Source organism: Oncorhynchus kisutch, linkage group LG14 (genome assembly GCF_002021735.2).
Source record: "Oncorhynchus kisutch isolate 150728-3 linkage group LG14, Okis_V2, whole genome shotgun sequence".
Taxonomy (NCBI): domain Eukaryota; kingdom Metazoa; phylum Chordata; class Actinopteri; order Salmoniformes; family Salmonidae; genus Oncorhynchus; species Oncorhynchus kisutch.
The window spans coordinates 52,980,726-53,003,211 of NC_034187.2; the positions used below are offsets into that span (position 1 = coordinate 52,980,726).

The following is a 22,486-nucleotide window of genomic DNA, read 5'->3' on the forward strand; positions in this document are numbered from 1 at the left end:
TGAATCAGTGAAGGTAACCTGTAGTGCTTATCATATTTGTTTGTGTCTCTTCTGATCAGAGGGAGCGGGCGTTCCGTGTCACGCAACTTGGGCAAGATCTGTTTCTTGCTTTGCTATTAGGAGCAGGGCACCATTGAAAGGAGTGACTTCTGGGGGTAGCGTTAATTGTGTAGATGGAGCAATTGAAGTTGAAGATCCCTGGTGTTTGTGACGCCCGCCGTTTGGTGCGTCGCAGACCTGGTGGGGAGCGTGGTGAAACAGCAGTGTCACTGTCAGTCCTTTTTGAGTTCTGAGTCAGAGTCTCTACCCGACAAAGTCATGTTAGGATTCATCAGTTATCCTATTAGACTTTTTTGTGCCAAATCCGCTGCGTTGTTTCCGGTGCAACATTTATGGTCATGTCGCAGCAGTGTGTAGGAAGGAGATTCCAAGATGTGGGAAGTGTGCAGGCGGGCATGGGGACAGAAGATTTGGTCGTTTTGGTGGATAAAGCTGGCTGTGTGTTTTAACTGTAGGGGTACTCATGCTGCTGGGGAGTCAGAGTGGTGGCCAGAGTCAGGGTAGTGGCCAGAGTCAGAGTAGTGGCCAGAGTCAGAGTAGTGGCCAGAGTCAGAGTGGCCAGAGTCAGGGTAGTGGCCAGAGTCAGGGTAGTGGCCAGAGTCAGAGTAGTGGCCAGAGTCAGGGTAGTGGCCAGAGTCAGGGTAGTGGCCAGAGTCAGAGTAGTGGCCAGAGTGGCCAGAGTCAGAGTGGCCAGAGTCAGGGTAGTGGCCAGAGTCAGGGTAGTGGCCAGAGTGGCCAGAGTCAGAGTGGCCAGAGTCAGGGTAGTGGCCAGAGTCAGGGTAGTGGCCAGAGTCAGAGTAGTGGTCAGAGTGGCCAGAGTCAGAGTAGTGGCCAGAGTCAGAGTGGCCAGAGTCAGAGTAGTGGCCAGAGTGGCCAGAGTCAGAGTGGCCAGTGTCAGGGTAGTGGCCAGAGTCAGAGTAGTGGCCAGAGTGGCCAGAGTCAGGGTAGTGGCCAGAGTCAGAGTAGTGGCCAGAGTCAGGGTAGTGGCCAGAGTCAGGGTAGTGGCCAGAGTCAGAGTAGTGGCCAGAGTGGCCAGAGTCAGAGTAGTGGCCAGAGTCAGGGTAGTGGCCAGAGTCAGGGTAGTGGCCAGAGTCAGAGTCACTTGTCATCTCACGTCTGGACTACTGCAACTTGTTGGATGGGCTACCTGCTGTTGCCATCAAACCCCTGCAACCTATCCAGAACGTTGCAGCATGCCTGGTTTTCAACCATCTCAGGTTTTCCCATGTCACCCAGCTCCGTCGCACACTCCACTGGCTTCCAGTCGAAGCTGGCATTCCACAAGCTCGCAGCAATAGTAACTGCCCCTCCCTACCTTCAGGCTATGCTCAAACCCTACACCCCAACCTGAGCACTCCATTCTGCCACCTCTGGTCTCTTGGCCCTCCCACCCCTACAGGAGGGCAGCTCCCGCTCAGCCCAGTCCAAGCTCTTGTCTGTGCTGGCAACCCAATGGTGGAACCAGCTTCCTCCTGAAGCTAGGACAGCAGAGTCCCTACCCATCTTCTGAAAGCACTTGAAACATTACCCTTCCTCACCTCGACCCCCCCCTTCTAGCTCTTACTTTGAAACATTACCCTTCCTCACCTCGACCCCCCCCCCTTCTAGCTCTTACTTTGCTGATAACTATTTTATTGAGGAAGAGCTATTGAGATGGATTGTTCAACTGTTCAACCATGAAATTATTCTCAATAGTAATTAGTGAGTATAGGTGAGTATATCTGTAGAGAAATAGGTGGGCACACTGCATATGCCTGCATATGCCCACCACTATATCTGTACCCCTGGGTGAGATTGAAGTTGACAGTGACACTCCACATATAGAGCCCCACAGTGGAGGTCTCATAATACCCAAAGGGGATTTTTAGAAACACTTCAAATAAGGGCTGTGTTGGCAGGAGCAGCGGTGCCCTTTGTGTCCCAGGTTTCTCTGGTGTCGGCAGGGTTAGCATCGACTACTCTCTGGTGACGGCAGGGTTAGCGTCGACTACTCTCTGGTGTCGGCAGGGTTAGCGTCGACTACTCTCTGGTGTCGGCAGGGTTAGCGTCGACTACTCTCTGGTGTCGGCAGGGTTAGCGTCGACTACTCTCTGGTGTCGGCAGGGTTAGCGTCGACTACTCTCTGGTGTCGGCAGGGTTAGCGTCGACTAATCTCTGGTGTCGGCAGGGTTAGCGTCGACTACTCTCTGGTGTCGGCAGGGTTAGCGTCGACTACTCTCTGGTGTCGGCAGGGTTAGCGTCGACTACTCTCTGGTGTCGGCAGGGTTAGCGTCGACTACTCTCTGGTGTCGGCAGGGTTAGCGTCGACTACTCTCTGGTGTCGGCAGGGTTAGCGTCGACTACTCTCTGGTGTCGGCAGGGTTAGCGTCGACTACTCTCTGGTGTCGGCAGGGTTAGCGTCGACTACTCTCTGGTGTCGGCAGGGTTAGCGTCGACTACTCTCTGGTGTCGGCAGGGTTAGCGTAAAAGCACTCTGTGACAACTGCCGACGTAAAAACAAAAAAGACTGTGTGTAATTTTGATTGATTGTAGTAGAAGTAGAAGTGATGTCCTCTCAGGAAGTAGCAGCGTCAAAATGGCTGGGATGTCCACCGTCCTCTCCACCCCGAACACCTCCCCTCCCACCGTGTTCTGTCTGCCGTCTGCACCCCAGCAAATCAAACATAACCTCATCCCCAGGCGATTGTGCACAGCACATGTTAGCCTGGGATATCAACCACTCAAGGTTGGCCTTACAGGAAGTGACCATAGAATTCCACCGGACCTACTGAGTAAAGTACTTGTCAATATTTCATTTTAGCGAATACCACGAATGCGAGGCGTCCCTCTGTGCTTCTGGTGTGCTTGTGTACAGGGGAGGGTTTGTTGATAGATTAAACAAATGTCTATATCCTGGGACATTCTCCTGGCACTCTGTATTGGCTAACGAAGGAAGGCCAAGTTGGACACGTTGGCCCTCCAGACTCTTCGCGGATGTGGGGCGGAAGTGTCTGCGAACGAAGGCAACAGGCAACAATAAAAGTGTTGATACAGCGAGCAAGGGTATGACACAGTCTGCCTCCTCACCTTCTCACCTCCTACACACACACACATAAACACACACAAACAAACACACAGTTAGTGCCTACATACACCTTACAGACCCATGCAAACACACAGTTAGTGCCTACATACACCTTACAGACCCATGCAAACACACAGTTAGTGCCTACATACACCTTACAGACCCATGCAAACACACAGTTAGTGCCTACATACACCTTACAGACCCATGCAAACACACAGTTAGTGCCTACATACACCTTACAGACCCATGCAAACACACAGTTAGTGCCTACATACACCTTACAGACCCATGCAAACACACAGTTAGTGCCTACATACACCTTACAGACCCATGCAAACACACAGTTAGTGCCTACATACACCTTACAGACCCATGCAAACACACAGTTAGTGCCTACATACACCTTACAGACCCATGCAAACACACAGTTAGTGCCTACATACACCTTACAGACCCATGCAAACACACAGTTAGTGCCTACATACACCTTACAGACCCATGCAAACACACAGTTAGTGCCTACATACACCTTACAGACCCATGCAAACACACACAAAGAAACATATATAAATCTAATAGGTTTATCGGTGCAAAACCTTAAGCCTTTCTATGTGGAAAATGATGACCAAGTGTGTGTCTGTGTGCTCAGGGATTGTAAGGGACTGTACTTCAGCATCTAGCATCTCTATGGAGAATGAAGATTCCACACAAAGAGTCAAATACAAAATCGATTTAGTTAAACGCACATTGCACACTGTCCCTGTCCCTCTCTAGAAAAACAGAGGGAAATACGCTGAGCGTACAAAACATTAAGAACACCTGCTCTTCCCATGACATAGACTGACCAGATGAATCCAGGCTGTTATCCCTTGATATCTCTTGTTAAACCCACTTTAGTCAGTGTAGATGAAGGGGAGGAGACAGGTTAAAGAAGGATTTTTAAGCCTTGAGGCGATTGAGACATGGATTGTGTATGTGCCATTCAGAGGGTGAATGGGCAACACAAAAGATTGAAGTGCCTTTCATTGGGGTGTGGTAGTAGGTAGGTGCCAGGCGCACCGGTTTGTGTCAAGAACTGCAACGCTGCTGGGTTTTCCCCACTCAACAATTTCTTGTGTGTATCAACACGGGCCAGCATTCCTGTGGAACGCTTTCGAAAACTTGTATAGTCCATCCCCGACGAATTGAGGCTGTTCTGAGGGCAAAAGGGGGGCGGTGCAACTCAATTTTAGGAATGTGTTCCTAATGTTTGGTATGTCATTATACTCTAGTATATATAGAGCAGTACCATGCAAGGTCAGGGAAGGACAGAAGTGTTGTGCCTGCCTATATGTGTAGTGTCACTGTCAACACTGACAGCTTCAATCTCACCCAGTGGTGCAGGTGTAGTGGTGGCCATATGCAGGCATACGCAGTATGCCCACCTATTTATATACAGATATAAAGTATACTCACCTATTACTCACTAATTGTCATTGAGAACAATTGAATGATTGAACAATTGAACCATACATCTTAATTCCGTTCTCCTCTGACATTATTAGGGGGAGGACTAGCTATAGATAGCTACCAACACCATAATAGACAATTGCTGATAATTCATTCATACTCACCTGATGGCAGAGAGAGGTTAATGGTGAAAACCTGTTATGCCAAGCCATGTCAGTTGGGGCTGGATAGTCTTGAATGACAGTGTACACACACACACAGACAGACACACACCTGTTTGACATGATAGCTAGATAGCTTTTAATATAACCTCCCTGTCTTGTCTGTCAGTAAAGCCACCAAGCATTGAAGGAAGGCAGCTAGCTAGTTAGCTTGCTAACTAACTAACATTACTTGTTGGTGGCCCTTTATTATAACTAACCTGGCGAAAGCTAGCTAGCTGGAGGGATGGTCGGGTAACGTTAGTCACACAGTTTTTCCTTTGAAAAACCCCTAGCACACTATCCTGTTGCACCCCTTCCTCTCCACGCCCATACCGCGTCGGTTCATTAAATACATTTTGTGCACAACATTAGAAAAATGAATTCATGCAGTAGAAACAGCGAGGAACAGGAAGAGAAGCCCAACTCGGCTGAAAATCTGTCTCTATCCAGCAGGTGGCATTTTTTCATTGTTTCGCCCACCAAGCAAGGAGTTTTTGTATGGCGGTCGATGAGAGAGTGTCGAATTTGGTCAACAACAAAAACGTGTGGCTTATTTGCTACGTGGGGTTTATTTGATCGAATAGAAGTTGCATAATTCTTAAGTTGTTACGAGTGTACTGATATAAGTAGGACACGTGACATCCTGGCAACTATGAGATCCACACTTCATATTGGAATTGTCTAGAGATGGCTATGCATATTCATGCTATGAGGCTAGTAGCATAGCATCTCTCTCCATTGAATACAGGCAGTTGACGTCAACAACCATCAGCGAATATTCAAAAAAATTATTACAATAATGAGATGTCCACCAATCCAAAGAAAGGATAGGCGGGAGCTAGACAACTCGCAGTGCTGCTTTGTAGACAATGATTCCCATTGTTAGGAAGGAGAGACATGTATTTTTTCCAGTATATCCATAATCTTTGGTCGAAATGACTATCCGTCTTCGTTGTTTAAGTGCGGATATTGACTGAACAAACGGTACACGGATCCGATCGGTTACACGGTCAGATCGGTACATGGATCTGATAGGTATACATACGGGTCAAATCTGGCCTACAAATGATGATGTGTCATACTCTTAATTCAGCAGTACTACCCAAAAATATGCTTTGTTATAAAGAAAATACCATTTTTATTCTATTAATTATGTCACAAGTTATGGCATTTTAAATATTTTGAAAATACATGTCTAACTATCAATTCATTCTCTCCCACCGCACCTGTCCCTTGGCAATACATTGGTGACACAGGTATAAATAAATACATTCTCACAATCCTATGTTACTTTATTTTATTTTTTTTTTTACTTTAGATTTGTCTATAATGGCTGCAAGTACAATAGAGAAACCAAATGCACAAAAAAGGCTTGGTTTTTGGAAGTGACATATTGTAATGAACACGAGGGGAGACAGAGAGCTGGTTTCAAGCGCAGGAGGTGTTTATTGCAAAGGACCACAGGAGGAAGCAGGTAGCTGGGTCTAAGGGCAGGCAGAAGGTCATACACAGGGGGTCCAAAAGGGGCAATGCTACAGGCAGGGAAAAGGCTAGTAACGTCATCCGGGAGATCAGGCAATAGCTAGATAACAGGAAGGGAACAGGCAGGGAATAGGCAAAAAGAGTCTGTTTGTGAGGTAGGCAAAAACTATCATACACGGGAGGAGTAAATCACAGGAAACCCAACGCTCTGAAAGATGTGTGTCACAAAACAAACAAATGCCTCACAGTGATGGGGTGCAAAGAACTGACCTGAATAGTGTGTGATAATGACATACAGGTGTGTGAACAGGTGATCAGAATTCAGGTGATTGGGATCTGGAGAGTGAGCTGCATTCAGGGGATCTAGGTGTTTGAGAGTGTGAGCTGGAAAGGGAGCTTTGTTTCAGGGGATCTACGTGTTTGAGGGTGAGAGTTGGAAGCAGACGTTACACAGATAAACAGAGAGGGAGGGAGTTAGCCATGCACTTTAAAAAGCAGAATTTGCATTTGAACTGTCTCACCACTCTTAAGGTCATGGTGTACAGGAAACTTGTGCCCGTAACTCACATCAAAGGAACAAATTCAATGTAAATGTTCTAAAATATCATGCTTTTCAATATATAACATTTAAGGGAATGCTTCAAGTGATATTGTTTGTATTTCATGTGAGTTCATGCAACATATCCGTGTAAAAGGAACTATACCACACCTTGAGGGAATGTTAATGATCAAGTGAAGCTTAATTTGCGTTTATGGAGGAAACAAAACTTTGTTGACCAACCCCTTCCCTCCCTCTTTCTGATCTTGTTGACTGCATTTCACTGCCTCAGAGCAAAGAGCAGTACATTGTTTTAATTGGGCTAGATTCTGATAGCGTTACTAATATGACACACCAGCTGTAAAAAGGAGTGTGTAGGGCAGAGACTCAAATATATAAGATAGCTGCAGACAGTTGGCTACTACAATTTGACCCGTTTACTCAAAAGGGCAGCAGCTCTAGGCCTACTCTGCCTGTCTGTCTCCCTTTCTATTCGTCTTGAGTTGAGCTATCGCTCATTAATAAGGATTTGCCACAATAAAGTGGAATTATCCCCAAAAAGCAGTGAAATGAGAGACCTTTTTTTTGAGAATATTCTTTCTTTAAATAGTATCAAGCGAGGCATAATGCTTCAGCTGTTGGCACTGACAGCACAGATACCATTGTGACAACTTGTCCCATACTGTGTGACAACATGCCGATAGATCATTTCTTCGTCCGACATGGTGGGATCTTTTTGTGTTGGTAAAATGTATAATGCGAGAAATTGATATGATAACCACGATATCGAAGTAAACCTGGAGTTATACGATGATATGGTGTGTGGTCATCCCAATACGTCTCGGGAAATCATGCAATTTATTAGGCTACAGATGAAATAAGATATGATGAATTTCACAGGGTGGTGAAAGTGTACGGTGATCTTGATGCTTCTTTCCTATAAATATCGAGGGTCTTATTCTGGTGACATGATGATCGATGCTTGACTGCCGTTTGACAAATACAAATATTCTCGCTTTTATCCATAATTAATCTCATGTAGACGATACTCGCACAGCCTACACACACTGTGTCTGCGATCTGTTGGCTAAAGCGCACGTGCCAATATGAGACTAGGTACATTTGCTTGTGACAGACCTATTTGTAGAGTTGAAAATGCGATGGAAACATTTCGATTTTTATTTGTTACATGAAAACTTAAGCTAAAAGTTCAATTTGTGTGCACTACGCCATCTCGCGCTGATTTGTATCTGCAAAAAAAAAGTTAATTTGGTGGAAACACCACTGGTGGGACAATGCTGATATTTTCTTTATGTGGTTTTCAAAGTATTTGCATGAAAATTGATCGGCAATTATATGGAAACCTAGCTATAGACATAAAAGTGTCCTGTACCAGGAAATGTGTGTGGGATGATAAGGCAGGTGATAAGGCTCTCCTACAAAGCCTTTGCATTGTCCAACAGTGCCTTCACACTTGGTGTGAGTACAGTGTGTTACAGGAAGAAAAAAAAGGCATTTCCCTCTTCAACCCTGCTGTGTCAGTTCCACCTCAACAGGTGAGAAATGGAGGGAAATGTGTTGTGGTATTTCTCCATGGACCAAAACAAGTTGAATCTCTCCCTCTCTTAACATACATGCTATTTGGAGCATGTTAACGAGATGTTGACCTACCACTCTCATTGGCTTCCAGTCAAACAACTCTAATGCTAAACTATGGCTAAGGAAACAGACACAGTCTTGAGTTGTTTACTTTCCAGATACTTAAACTACACTCTGCTATAGTATCTGTACGATGTACTTTTTTTTTCAATTTGGATGAACAGTCCCTTTAACTTACTTCCTCAGTGACCCCAGTGACGATGACGCATAAGGAAACTCATTTTATTGCATTGATTTTTACAATCTGAGATTCAATCAATATTGGCCAGGAGGAAAGTTCTCCATATGTAGTTTATGACCTGTGTTAGAGCAAAACATGACAAAAGCAAGGACATCACTGTAAGAGCTTAATAATTATCCAAGCGCTAAGTTATGGTTAATGAATAGTAATGAGGGCTATTTGTCAGGAGTAACATTAACTTTGCCAAGTCACAGTTCATTTCATGTCAACCTCCTCTTTGCCTCTCATAGGTAAAGAAGTGTCTTCTTTGGTAACAGGTGGTTTCAGTGAATATGAATTGTCATTATCCAGCCTGGTATCAGTTTATATGCATCGCATTGTGACGCTTTTACAAAAAGATTTTGGTTGCGATCATTATGTCAGGAAACGCAAACAGTAAAACTCTAATAGGAAACTATATCACAGTAGCATACACACTTACTGCTAACTAATTATATTCAGATAATTGAGAACAGGGATTTTGAGAAAAAAAAACGACCAAAATGAGTTTTTGGTCAAAAATTCCTTGTCTTAATATTAACCGTAGATTATTAACATTTTGAGAAAACAGTTGGGAGAATGTAATGTAATACACCAGGAGTCAGGAAGCAGGTGCAGAAGGTGAGTTTAATAAGGAAATGCCACAGATGAACAAACATGAGCCGCTTACAGAATGTGAGAGAAAGCAATACTACCCAATGACTGGTCTCACCTGAGGGCTGAGTAATCACTGGGAAAATTTTGACCAGGTGTGCGCAATGGTGGGGAGAGTGTGTTGGTTTTTATGGTCGCAATTCCAGGTTCAGTCCACTGTTGGTATTTCCTGGAGGTGATTTGAGGTTAAACCCTGAATAGAATGAGAACAGAGGTCAGTCAATGATGATGAATTTTGTTAGAGGTCAAACACACCATCAGAACTCCTACAGCACCCTTCAATATTTACCACATTTCTTTCCGTGTTAGAGACCTTTCAAATGAACTGTAATTATGCTATAATATCAGTCTGTTTTGGTACAAAAAAAATCTGCTAACATTATTTACATGTTTAATGATGTTTTGGTAAGAATTAAGTTGATATTATGCTATTATTGTGTCTTTTTTCAGTACTTTCTTTTTGTGGTCAAAATGAGACCTGGTAGTCCATGTATGTAAAATATGTTGGTAGTATTGTTCTAAAATATGATACTTTTAAAATAATACACATTCTAATTGTAAGGTACTGGATAGGCGCGTCTCCTATATTCCTTAAAGGTAATTGTATACTGTACAAAAATATAAACGCAACATGTAAAGTGTTGGTCCCATGTTCCATAAGTTGAAATAAAATAATTTTAAATTTCCATCAGCACAAAAATCGTATTTCTCTCTTTTAGTGCACTAACATCCCTGTTAGTGAGCATTTCTCCTTTGCCAAGATAATCCATCCACCTGACAGGTGTGACAGATCAAGAAGCTGATGATTAAACAGCATGTACATTACACAGGTGCACCTTGTGCTGGGGACAATAAAAGGCCACTCTAAAATGTGCAGTTTTGTCACACAACACAATGCCACAGATGTCTCAAGTTTTGAGGGAGCGTGCAGTTGGCATGCTGACTACAGGAATGTCCACCAGAGCTGTTGCCAGAGAATTTAATGTTAACTTCTCTACCAATGGTGTTTTAAAGAAATTGTCAGTACGTCCAACCGGCCTCACAACCGCAGACCACGTGTAACCACGCCAGCCCAGGACCTCCACATCCGGCTTCTTCACCTGTGGGATCGTCTGAGACCAGCCAACCAGACAGCTGATGACACTACAGAGTATTTTTGTCTGTAATAAGCCCTTTTGTGGGGGGAAAAAATTATGCTGATTGGCTGTGGGTGGATCTATGCTCTCCCAGGCCCACCCATGGCTGCGCCCCTGCCCAGTCATGGGAAATCCATAGCTTAGGGCCTAACGCATTTATTTTGATCAGTAACAATTCTGAGAATACCTTAAGGGATATTTGTTTGTATTTCATGTGAGTTCCTGCAACATGTCCATGTAGAAGGACCTCTAGCACCACACCTTTAAGGAAGCTTTAGGGATTGTTCTTGATGAAGGTACATTTACTCTAATCTGCCATATCTAAGACAAACCAGCCAATCTTTATGACCCTATTAAGTTAACAATGCACTTTACTGCATTATCATTTGTCATTTTCATGCTTTGTGTGTTTTTCTTTCACATGGTGAAGTTGCATTTATGGAAGAAACAAAACTTACTGTACCAATCCCTCCCCTCCTCTCTACCTCTGATGTTCTTGGCTGCATTTCAGTGTGTCAGAGCAAAGAGCAGTTTTTTTTTTTTTTACATTGGATTCTGACATGATAAATCAACTATTCATACACCGTAAATAGAGAAGCGTTTAGGGCAGGAAATCAAATATATGAGATTGATACAGATAGTACTAGATAGAATTTGGTAAAATACTGTATATTTCCAACTAACACCGTGTTCTTCACTAACTGTTGGGATAGCTACTGTAGTGTCATAAGTAGCACCAGCAGCAATGGTAGCTACTATTATGGAATGCGAGCAGTAGACAATAAAGTGCCCTATACCAGGTAGTGTGTTTGGGATGACTCTCCTACAAAGGCTTTGTCTACTGGGCACAGACGTCAATTCAACGTCTATTCCACGTTGGTTCAAAGTAATGTCATTTAAATTACCAGCGTATGTCCAGTGTTTGCTTTGTCCAGCTGATATGGGTCACGGTCATTGAGTCAGGAACTTCACCTGTGTTACAGCGTTATTCTAAAATGGATTAAATACATTTCTTGCATCAATCTACACACAATCCCCATAATGACAAAGTGAAAACAGGTATTTAGATTTGTTGCACATTTATCAGAAATAAATATAATAAAACCTACATAAGTTTGCTATGAGACTTGAAATTGACCTCAGGTGCATCCTGTTTCCATTAATCATCCTTGAGATGTTTCTACAAATTGATTGAAATTCAATTGATTGGACATCATTTGGAAAGGCACACACCTGTCTATATAAGGTCCCACTGTTGACAGTGCATGTCAGAGCAAAAACCAAGTTATGAGATCTAAGGAGTAGAGCTCTGAGAAGGGATTGTGTTGAGGCACAGATCTGGGGAAGGGTACCAAAAAATGTTCTGCCGCATTGAGGGTCCCCAAGAACACAGTGGCCTCCATTATTCTTAAATGGAAGAAGTTTGGAACCACCAATACTCTTCCTAGAGCTGGCTGCCCGGCCAAACTGAGCAATCGGGGGAGAAGGGCCTTGGTCAGAGAGGTGATCAAGGTCACTCTGACAGAGCTTCAGAGTTCCTCTGTGGAGATGGCAGACCCTTTTAGAAGAACAACTATCTCTGCAGCACTCCACTAATCAGGCCTTTATGGTAGCGTGGCCAGACGAAAGCCACTCCTCAGTAAAAGGTACATGACAGCCCGCTTGGAGTTTTCCAAAAGGCACCTAAAAGACTCTCAGAACGTGAGAAACAAGATTGAAGTCTTTGGCCTGAACGACACGCATCATAACAGGAAGAAACCTGGCACCATTTATTTGGTGAAGCATGGTGGTGGTGGCAGCATCATGCTGTGGAAATGTTTTTCAGCAGCAGGGACTGGGAGACTAGTCAGGAATGAGGGAAAGATGAACAGATCAAAGTACAGAGAGATCCTTGATGAAAACCTGCTCTAGAGCGCTCAGGACCTCAGACTTGAATGAAGGTTCACCTTCTAACAGGAAAATTACCCTAAGCACAGAGCCAAGACAATGCAGGAGTGGCTTCAAGACAAGTCTCTGAATGTCCTTGAGTGGCCCAGCCAGAGCTCAGACTTAAACCCGATTGAACTTCTCTTGCGAGAAACTATCCAAATACAGGTGTGCCAAGCTTGTGGTTTCATACCCAAGAAGAGTCAAGGCTTTAATCACTAGGTGCTTAAACAAAGTACTGAGGAAAGAGTCTGATTAGTTATGTAAATGTAATATTTCCATTTAAAATATTTTTCTATTATTAGCAAACATTTCTAAAAACCTGCTTTTGCTTTGTCATTATGGGTATTGTGTGTAGATTGATGAGGAAAAATACTTTATCAATTTTAGAATAAGGCTGTAATGTAACAAAATGTCAAAAATGTCAAGAAGTCTGAATACTTTCCGAATGCACTGTATCTGATCGACTCTCTCAAATCCAGGTTCAGTCACTGTTGGTTTTTCCATGAAGGTGATTTCAGGTTAAACTCTGAGTAGAAGGTTGGTGATGAAGTTTGCTGACTTTTTATTAGATGTCGAACACATCAGGCAGATTGTCGGCCAGCACAGTAGCAAGCCGCTCTCCTGCCTGGCACAATAATAGGTAACACCTGGCTGTGTGCTCGACGAACTGCAGGTCCTCTGGAAACAGGAATTACGTTCATCTGAGCCCAATACCCATTTCAGACAGAAGATATAAGGCCATGTTTATATGACCCGCTTTCAAACAGCCGTTTATTTACCATTTTCTTGCCCTTTCATACATATCAGTGGGTAACTGGTAAATTGCGTGCGGTGGCGGGTGTTGTTAAACTATGGGGGCTGTTTGCATAGGGAAGTGTTAAACAGTGGACGTGCTACTGAATTTACGTGCAAAAATGCAGAGAACCATTCACACAGCCCGGATACCTGTATTTTGGTTACAGGGTCTGTGAAAATGCAGGAATCATGACTAGGTCGTTAGGTGGGTTTTAATTTTCCATGCTTCCTTCCCCCTACCCCTTTTAGATACAACAAAAAGAAGCAAGCATGGTCAAGAAATGGACATTAAAAGTTCTCTCATCCGAACCTCCACTGCCACCAGAACGCTAAAGCCATGTACACTATTACGTCCTCCACTTCAGTCCACACAAAGTTTCTTGACTGTGAGAGAGAGGCCCAGGTCTGACTTGAACTGTGGTGCAGTACGGATGCCCTGTGGTAGGGAACATGTTCAGTGCTCTAAATTCATGTACATAGCATCGTTCTCTATAGTCACGATAAAAAGGTCCCATAGTCAATAGTTGTTACAGTACGTGGGACAAGTTGCAAGACTAATGCATTCCTAAGCAGAGATGCTGCCTATCTAGTCGAATCACATTCATCTTCTTTAGTGTCCTCAACCTCAGCTACCCCCCTGGGCCATGTCATGTTATGTTCACAACACATCACTCATTTGCTTCCTTTTTTTGCATATCAGGCACATTTCAGTATCTGCTCTCTCTGTATCCAAACCCTAATGGAGCGAACTGGCATCAGTCCATTTACTACGTGATTATCGTGACGTAAAACGTGCCCAGTTGCCTCTCCGTCCGTGACAATGGGACCATATCACTTTTAGGGACCTGGTAGTATAAAAAGCCAGAGAGAAGTCCGGGCTCTGCCACACAGACAGGGGGAAACCGCTTAAGACCGATTGGGAGAGAGATGGGGAAGTTTGTACTGTTAACCTGTCTGGCCTTTCTGCCATTGGTTCTCATTGAGGTAGGTGATGCTGTGTACCTGTACTGTGTCTTTGTTCCCCTTTAAAGGCACTGGTTGGCACACAGATTCAAGCAAGTTATTCTGTTACGTAGTACAATCTGGAATTTGTCTCTTTTAAATTGGTGTTTGCTGTAGCTAAACATAATAGTTTTAAATTCACATTGACTTTGCTTATTTAAAAGATAGCAAACAAAAGTGAGCCGTCCACAAGCAGTTTCTTTGCTATGTCAAATTAGTTCTCTGTTTTCATTTTCAAATCACAGTGAAGGAACAGTATTATATTACAAACCCAAATGTAATATATAATAATAATAATAATATATACCATTTAGTAGATGTCTTTATCCAAAGCGACTTACAGTGATGCGTGCATACATTTTACGTATGGTTGGTCCCAGGATTCAAACCGACAATCCTGGCCTGGCAAGCTCCGTGCTGTACCTACTGAGGTCCCGTAGACTGATGTGTTTAGTAACCTAAAATTCATTATTATAGGTCATGTAGACAAATGACATGATAGGATAGCATTAATATATACTTGGTCTTACTAACTATACTTAGTCAATGCCATCAGTGACAGTGATAAGAAACACACCAGGTTTTTTGGGGCATTTTCATACTATACATAATTATATTATTTGCGTTCTCACGTCCTTGTGTAAAGTCTTATAGGATTATAACAGCTATCAATTGAAACAACTGCAGTCCGTCTGTAAATAGACATGACAATATTAAAATCATGCATATCAGATGATATGATATCGAAACAATACCATATGTAGGCTGCTTAATGTTGGTTACAGTAAACGTGTTCAACCCAGAGCTAGAGAGCACAGAAAAAGAACATAGATCCTCTGGGCACTAGTGCTTGTTCTGTTATTTGTCTAATGAACAGTGTTTGATCACTACAGTGTTAATCTGAGTGTTCAAAACATTAACACCTGCTCTTTCAATGACAGACTGACCAAGTGAAACCAGGTGAACGCTATGATTCCTTATTGATGTCACTTGTTAAATCCACTCCAATCAGCGTAAATTAAGGGGAGGAGACAGGTTAAAGAAGGATTTTTTTTATTGTGTGTGTGCCATTCAGAGGGTGAATGGGCAAGACAGAAGATTTAACTGCCTTTGAACGGGGTATGGTAGTAGGTGTCAGACGCACCGGTTTGTGTCTAGAACTGCAATGCTGCTGGGATTTTCCACGCTCAACAGTTTCCTGTATGTATCAAGAATGGTCCACCACCTAAAGGACATGCAGCCAACTTGACATAACCGTGGCAAGCATTGGAGTCAAGATGGTCCAGCATAGCATCCCGTGGAACGCTTTTGACTCCTTCCTTGGAGAGGTGCTTTGAGTGTTCAAATAGGATGAAGTGCTATTTATAACCAACCAAGGCAACAATTCCCTGTCACCAATCTCTCCTCTCCCTCCGGGGCGGCAGGTAGCCTAGCAATTATAAGAGCGTTGGGCCAGTATGCGAAAGGTCACTGGTTTGAATCCATGAGTTGACTGTGTGAAAGATCTGTTGATGTGCCCTTGACTCTAATTGTTCCTGTAAGTCGCTCGGGATAGGAGCGTCTGCTAAATGACCAAAATGTAAATGTGTCTACAATTGTGTATGGGAAAGCTCAGGTGAGAGGAGATGAAGAGATACGACTAATCTGTAAAAACAAAACAGACTGCTAGATTAGACCAGATGAAAGGCAGAGGAGAGAGTGAACACTTATGTAACACAGAGTACAGACTGCAACTGTCAACCAATGCGAACCGGAGCCAAATGCAAAGTAAGTGTGGCTGGTGCAGTCAGGTAGGGTCATGGGTGGTTGACCTTTGGTGGCATAGCAGTGAGTCATTGTCGACCACTCGGAGACAGAGTGTGGGAGGACTTTATCTCAGCCATCAGACAATTGGAGCCAATCATCGGCTAAACACAGCGATGGTGCGTCGTTTTCACATGTATTTCTTTATACTTTGCGTGGCTCAAATTTTGGAACGAACCGCATACGACGCTCTGTAAAGTGAAGTGTGAAGTGTGTAGCGGCCTTAACACAATCCAGTCTGTCCAGTCCCCAACCACCTCTCACACATCACCATAATGGATACTTACTGTGGGAATGTGCTTTTTATCAATGCATCTTCGTTTGAAATGAATTGGCATAATAATGAATGACGTAGATATGAAAGGACAAATTATAATTTAATATTGGCCATGAAGTTATTTTTTTATTTTATTTTTTATTTCCCCTTTATTTAACCAGGTAGGCCAGTTGAGAACAAGTTCTCATTAACAAATGCGACCTGGCCAAGATAAAGCAAAGCAGTGCGACAAAAACAACAACACACGTGGGGTAAACAAACGTACAGTCAGTTATGCCTGTAATCATATGACGACTGACATTACATTTAGATACATTATCATTTATGCATCATGACATAGTACATATAAGGGCGCTATAGTAGGGCACCTCAATTAGCTTATTGCTCGTTGCTTGTTTCATAAATTACAATGACATGATATACATTGCCTTCAAAATGTATTCATACCACTTGAATTATTCCACATTTTGTTGTGTTACAGTCTGAATTCAAAATTGATTTCATAGATTTGTTTCTCACCCATCTATACACAATACCCGATAATGACAACGTGAAAATATGTTTAAAATTAAATATATAAATATCTCATTTACATAAGTAGTCACACCACTGAGTCAATGTTAGAATCACCTTTGGCAGCGATTACAACTGTGAGTCTTTCTGGGTATGTCTCTAAGAGCTTTGCACACCTTGGATTGTACAATATTTGCACATTATTCTTTTAAAAATTCTTCAAGCTCTGTCAAATTGGTTGTTGATCATTACTAGACAGCCATTTTCAAGTCTTGCCATAGATTTTCAAGCCGATTTAAGTCAAAACTGTAACCTGCCCACTCAGGAACATTCAATGTCATCATGGTAAGCTACTCCAGTGTATATTTGGCCTTGTGTTTTAGGTTATTGACCTGCTGAAAGGTGAATTTGTCTATCAGTGTCTGTTGAAAAGCAGACTAAACCAGGTGTTCCTTTAGGATTTTGCCTGTGCTTAGCTCTACTCCGTTTCTTTTTATCCTAAAAACTTCCCTAGTCCTTGCAGACGACAAGCATACCCATAACAGGATGCAGCCACCACCACGCTTGAAAATATGAAGAGTGGTACTCAGTGATGTGTTGTGTTGGATTTAGCCCCAAACAGAACGCTTTGTATTCAGGGCATGAAGTTCATAGCAGTTTAACTTCAGTTCCTCATTGTGCATATTTTGGAATATTTTTATTCTGTACAGGCTTCCTTCTTTTCACTTTGTCATTTAAGTTAGTATTGTGGAGTAACTACAATGTTGTTGTCCATCCTCAGTTATCCCCTATCACAGCCTATCTAACTCTGTAACTGTTTTAAAGTCACCATTGGCCTCATGGTGAAATCCCTGAGTGGTTTCATTCCCTTTCGGCAACTGAGTTAGGAAGGACGCCTGTATCTTTGTAGTGACTGGGTGTATTGATACACCATCCAAAGTGTAACTCATAACTTCACAATGATCAAAGGGATATTCAGTGTCTGCTTTTTTATTTTTACCCATCTACCAATAGGTGCCCTTCCTTGCGAGGCATTGGAAAATCTGGTCTTTGTGGTTAAATCTGTGTTTGAAATTCACTGCTCAACTGAGGGACCTTACATGTAATTATGTGTGGGGTACAGAGATTAGGTAGTCATTAAAAAATCATGTTAAACACTATTATTGCACACAGAGTGAGTCCATGTACTTATTATGTGACTTGTTGAGCAAATGTTTACTCCTGAACATATTTAGATTCGCCACAACAAAGGGGTTGAATACTTTTGACATTTAAGCTTTTCATTTTTTATTAATTGGTTTAAAAAAAATTGGTATCGTGTGTAGGCTAGTGACACAAAATCACAATTGAATAACTTTTAAATTCAGAATGTAACACAACAAAATGTGGAAAAAGTCAAGGGGGCGTGAATACTTTCTGATGGCACTTTAGCTATATCTGATTTATCTTTTTCCTCTGATCTTTGACAGGCTACCAACATAACTACCAGCACAGCTGTTATCCCCACAAACATTACGACAGTACCAGCAACTATCTCCTCAAACCTAGTCACCAACCAACCCTTAACAAACACCATGTTTCCAAACAATTCCTCCATGATGACAACCTCCAATAACAACATCAGCAGTAATGTCACCATTGAACCTCAGACCACACCTGTCTCCAACCATACAACTACGGCCGCTAGAACCCTGGGCCCACAGTCCACACACTCTACTCAAGTCACTTACATCACCACCACTGCAACCAACCAAACCCCCACAACCCTGGAGTCCCTGCAGACCACGGAGTACACCGCAGCAAACCAAACCAACATATCTGCTACCAGCCATATGTCACCAACACCCGATGGAGGTACATCAGCCCTGCTGGGCTCTTGCAGTCTCCTCCTGGGGCCCCTGATCTCCATAATGATCCAAATGGTATATGACTAAGAACACAGCCCTGCGGAAACACTTTACTGGCCCATGTTTCCCGTTTCCTTCTACAGATCTTGACCTATGAAAATGCACTCTAAAAGAGTACATTACTTCACATTAATTCACTAAGAACTGTGTGCAGTTTCACAGGTGCAGGCTTCGTAATAATGAAGAATAGTCATGGAAAATGAATTATAACAATGAATAATAATAATAATGAATAATAATTACGGAGTTGCTATATAAAAAGTGGAAATTGTAGTAGGTGAGCTGTGTATACTATTTGTTAGGCATGGGCATGCACCTTGCTAATGTCACACACCTTGCATTTATTGTATGAAGGAGCTATGAAGTGCTTTGGGACTGAGAAAGACAGATTGAAATGACGAGCACTGAGCCCCACCCCCCGATTCACCACTGCCAATGACTTGGTTCCCCCCACCATGAATATTTATATCACCCATACGCAATATTCCCGAAAACATAATCAGGAGCACAAGCTACAAAAATTCTTACAATTGACATACGCATAGGACATGTGAAACGTTTAATTGTATTGTAGCTGTGAATAAAAAACATACTTGTTAAGTAGTACCATTGTACTGTATTGTATTACCATTGTATTGTAGTACTTAAAAAATATATATATTTTAATTTTGTCCTATATATGGGGTAAAAACGATTGCATTTAAAGGGTACAGCAACATTTGAAATATGGTTATATGACAAAAAGTGATGGGAGACAATGTTTTTTTTTTGCTTGGTTTTCTTCATTTACTTACCCCACAGCCAGCATTAGCATCGCTGTTAGTGAAATATTGGTAGTGGTAGGGCCTATGGCAGGATGCCTCAAAAAGCATGCCTAAATCCTCAAAGTCACTTCAAACCAAATGTTATATCAACACGAATAACATAACAAGTTGCACATATAGAATATTGGATGATATTATAGAAATGTGTGTATTTCTATAACATTTCCCTTAGAATAACCAAACATCTGAAAATACACACAAACACAGCACTATGTGTACATTTAGAGGGACGCTGGTTTTTGTATTACAGTTTTACCTAGTATTCATACCACTGACAGACTATTTGAGCTGTTTTGACTGCAACTATGCATATATGTAAGGTCATTTGGATTTGGTACCAATTATACCATAGGCGAGTATATAAGGTGCTCCATCTATGCAGGTGATCTGGTCTGGTTAAAATGACTGATGTAGGTCCCCCTCCACCCTCTGATAATAGGTATAACTTAATATCATGATTCTAGAGAAGCCTAGATTAAAATAAAAACTTGTTTTTAGATTTTCCCTAGAATAACTACGGGTTGGTTGTTTACCGACACGTGCACAACCATGGTGAAAAACAGACGGGGTTGGCTTTGTGAGGACAGACGCTGGGAGACAAGAAGCAAGTACAGGGAGTGACTATTTAATAAATAACCAACGTGAAACAAAACAAGGACAGCGTCTGGACAGGGGGAACAAAATGACATTAGTGGCCAATGATTTCAAGTCTGTGTATACAGGCAGCAGCCTCTTTGTGCTAGTGATGGCTGTTTAAAGTCTGATGGCCTTGAGATAGAAGCTGTTTTTCAGTCTCTTGTTCCCAACTTTGGTGCACCTGTACTGACCTCGCCTTCTGGATGATAGCGGGGTGAACAGGCAGTGGCTCAGGTGGTTGTTGTCCTGGCGTCAAAATGACCCCAAATGACTTGTATTTTGAATAAGTCCATATTGATAAAGAAACACTGTACCATAACTTATGGTACAGTGCGGCAGGGTAGCCTAGAGTTTAGAGCGTTGGACTAGTAACTGAAAGGTTGCAAGTTCGAATCCCCGAGCTGACAAGGTACAAATCTGTTGTTCTGCCCCTGAACAGGCAGTTAATCCACTGTTCCTAGGCCGTCATTGAAAATAAGAATTTGTTCTTAACTGACTTGCCTAGTAAAATAAAGGTAAAATTAAAATTAAATATCTATTAAGAAGAAGTTGATTGACAAAGTCATGAAAAAAAAATCGAAGAATTGAATAAACCACCTTTGCACTATGACCAAAACTGTGCCTCTGGAGTCAGACTGACCCCAGTCAGCAGTCATAACTGATGATTAACTAGCAACTTAACTTAACTCACACATACACAAAATAAAACAGAATCCTATTAGGTGGTACATGTATAAGAAGACAGCATATAGTCATTACAAGCAGTGTAGTCAAGCCAAAAATAAATATTGAGTGGAGTACAGCACAGAGTAGCATCAGATCGTCAACCCAGTTATGAAGCCCGACTAGACCATTTATCTAGTATTGGCTGCCATATTTTGTAGAACACTGGACTTCTATTGGAGGTATTGTATCGAATCTTTTCCATATGTATTACATTCCCTAAATCCTGTAACCACATTTCAAAGGTAGGTACATGTCTCCAATTTCCAAAATTTCAATATGAGCCTTTTGGCTAATAGACGACAAAGAGAGACAGCCTTCCCTTCCTGGTTATTCCCATCAACTGTACCAAACGGAGAGATCAATGGATCTGGGGCTAGAACTCTATCAAAGGCTTTAGATAAGTCATCAAAAATGAGAGCCCAGTAAGCATGTAACTTAGGACATGTCCAGAATAAGTGGGTCAACGTCCCCTCATCCTGCTTGCACCTCTCACACAGTGGTGAGGAGTCCGGGAATATTTTATGCAGTTTCACTTTTGAGTAATGTAACCTGTGTATCACCTTAAACTGTACAATGTTGTGTCTGGCATTCACTGAACTGTGGTTTATATTCCTGAGAGCTTCTACCCAGTCCTCATCTGAGATTTCTGAACCAAGTTCTTGTTTCCAAGCCCTTTTAATAGTGTCAGTGGATACCTCCGTGGGCCTGTAGCACATTATACAGTCCAGAGACCTACCCTTTTGCATGGGGTTTGACAAGGATCAGGCTATCTAATGTAGGATTATTTGGCTGAATGCCAGACTGTGGGATATGTGTCCTTAAGAAATTCCTGATTTGGAGGTATCTGAAAAAATGTGTTGTTGGCATGTTGAACTTTCCCTGTAATTGTTGAAATGAAGCTAACTGACCATCTATGTATAGATTACCAATTGTTGTGAGCCCCTTCTCCCTCCACTGTGAAAACACCACATCATCCAATGCGGGGTGGAAAGCATGATTCAGGCAAATCGGGCTGTCAATGTATACAGTGGGTATGTTAAGAAAATACCTCATCTGTTTCCAGATCCTAAGAGTATGACAAATGACTGGATGAGAGTCATAAGTGGCTTTATTCACATGTGATGGACTAATAACAAGTTCAGGGAGTGAGGAACGTTGACAGGAGGCCTGCTCAATCAAAAGCCATGAAGGCATATCATTCTGTCTCATCGCAGCCCAATAATACAGTTTGAAGTGAGGAAGGCCAAAGCCCCCCTCTACCTTGTACTTGCATAAATGCTCCTTTGAAATTCTGGCTGCCTTGTTATCCCATAAAAATGGAACTACTATTGAATCCAGTTTCTTAAAATAGCTTTGTGGTATGAAATTGGGTAGACATTGGAAGAGGTAAAGAAACCTGGGTAGGACAACCATTTTAATAGCGTTTATACGACCAAACATCCAAGAAGAGTTTTCCAAAAATCTATATTTTGTTTATTAAGCTGATAAATGTTCATGTCCCAAATCGCTTTCAGTAGCTGATCAAGGTCTCTTGTCACTACAATGCAAAGGCTTGTGAACTTGTCCATCACTGTTCTAAACGGGGTAGATTGCAGAAATAGCATAT

The 22,486-nt window shown here is 42.3% G+C and overlaps 1 long non-coding RNA gene across 1 annotated transcript; it reads left to right on the top strand.

The window, feature by feature from the left end:
- Positions 1-14,046: 14,046 nt before the first annotated feature.
- On the top strand, positions 14,047-19,298 carry LOC116353395 (uncharacterized). Its single transcript, XR_004202838.1, has 2 exons — positions 14,047-14,176; positions 18,257-19,298. It is a non-coding gene; the product is annotated as an uncharacterized LOC116353395 (long non-coding RNA).
- Positions 19,299-22,486: the final 3,188 nt, after the last annotated feature.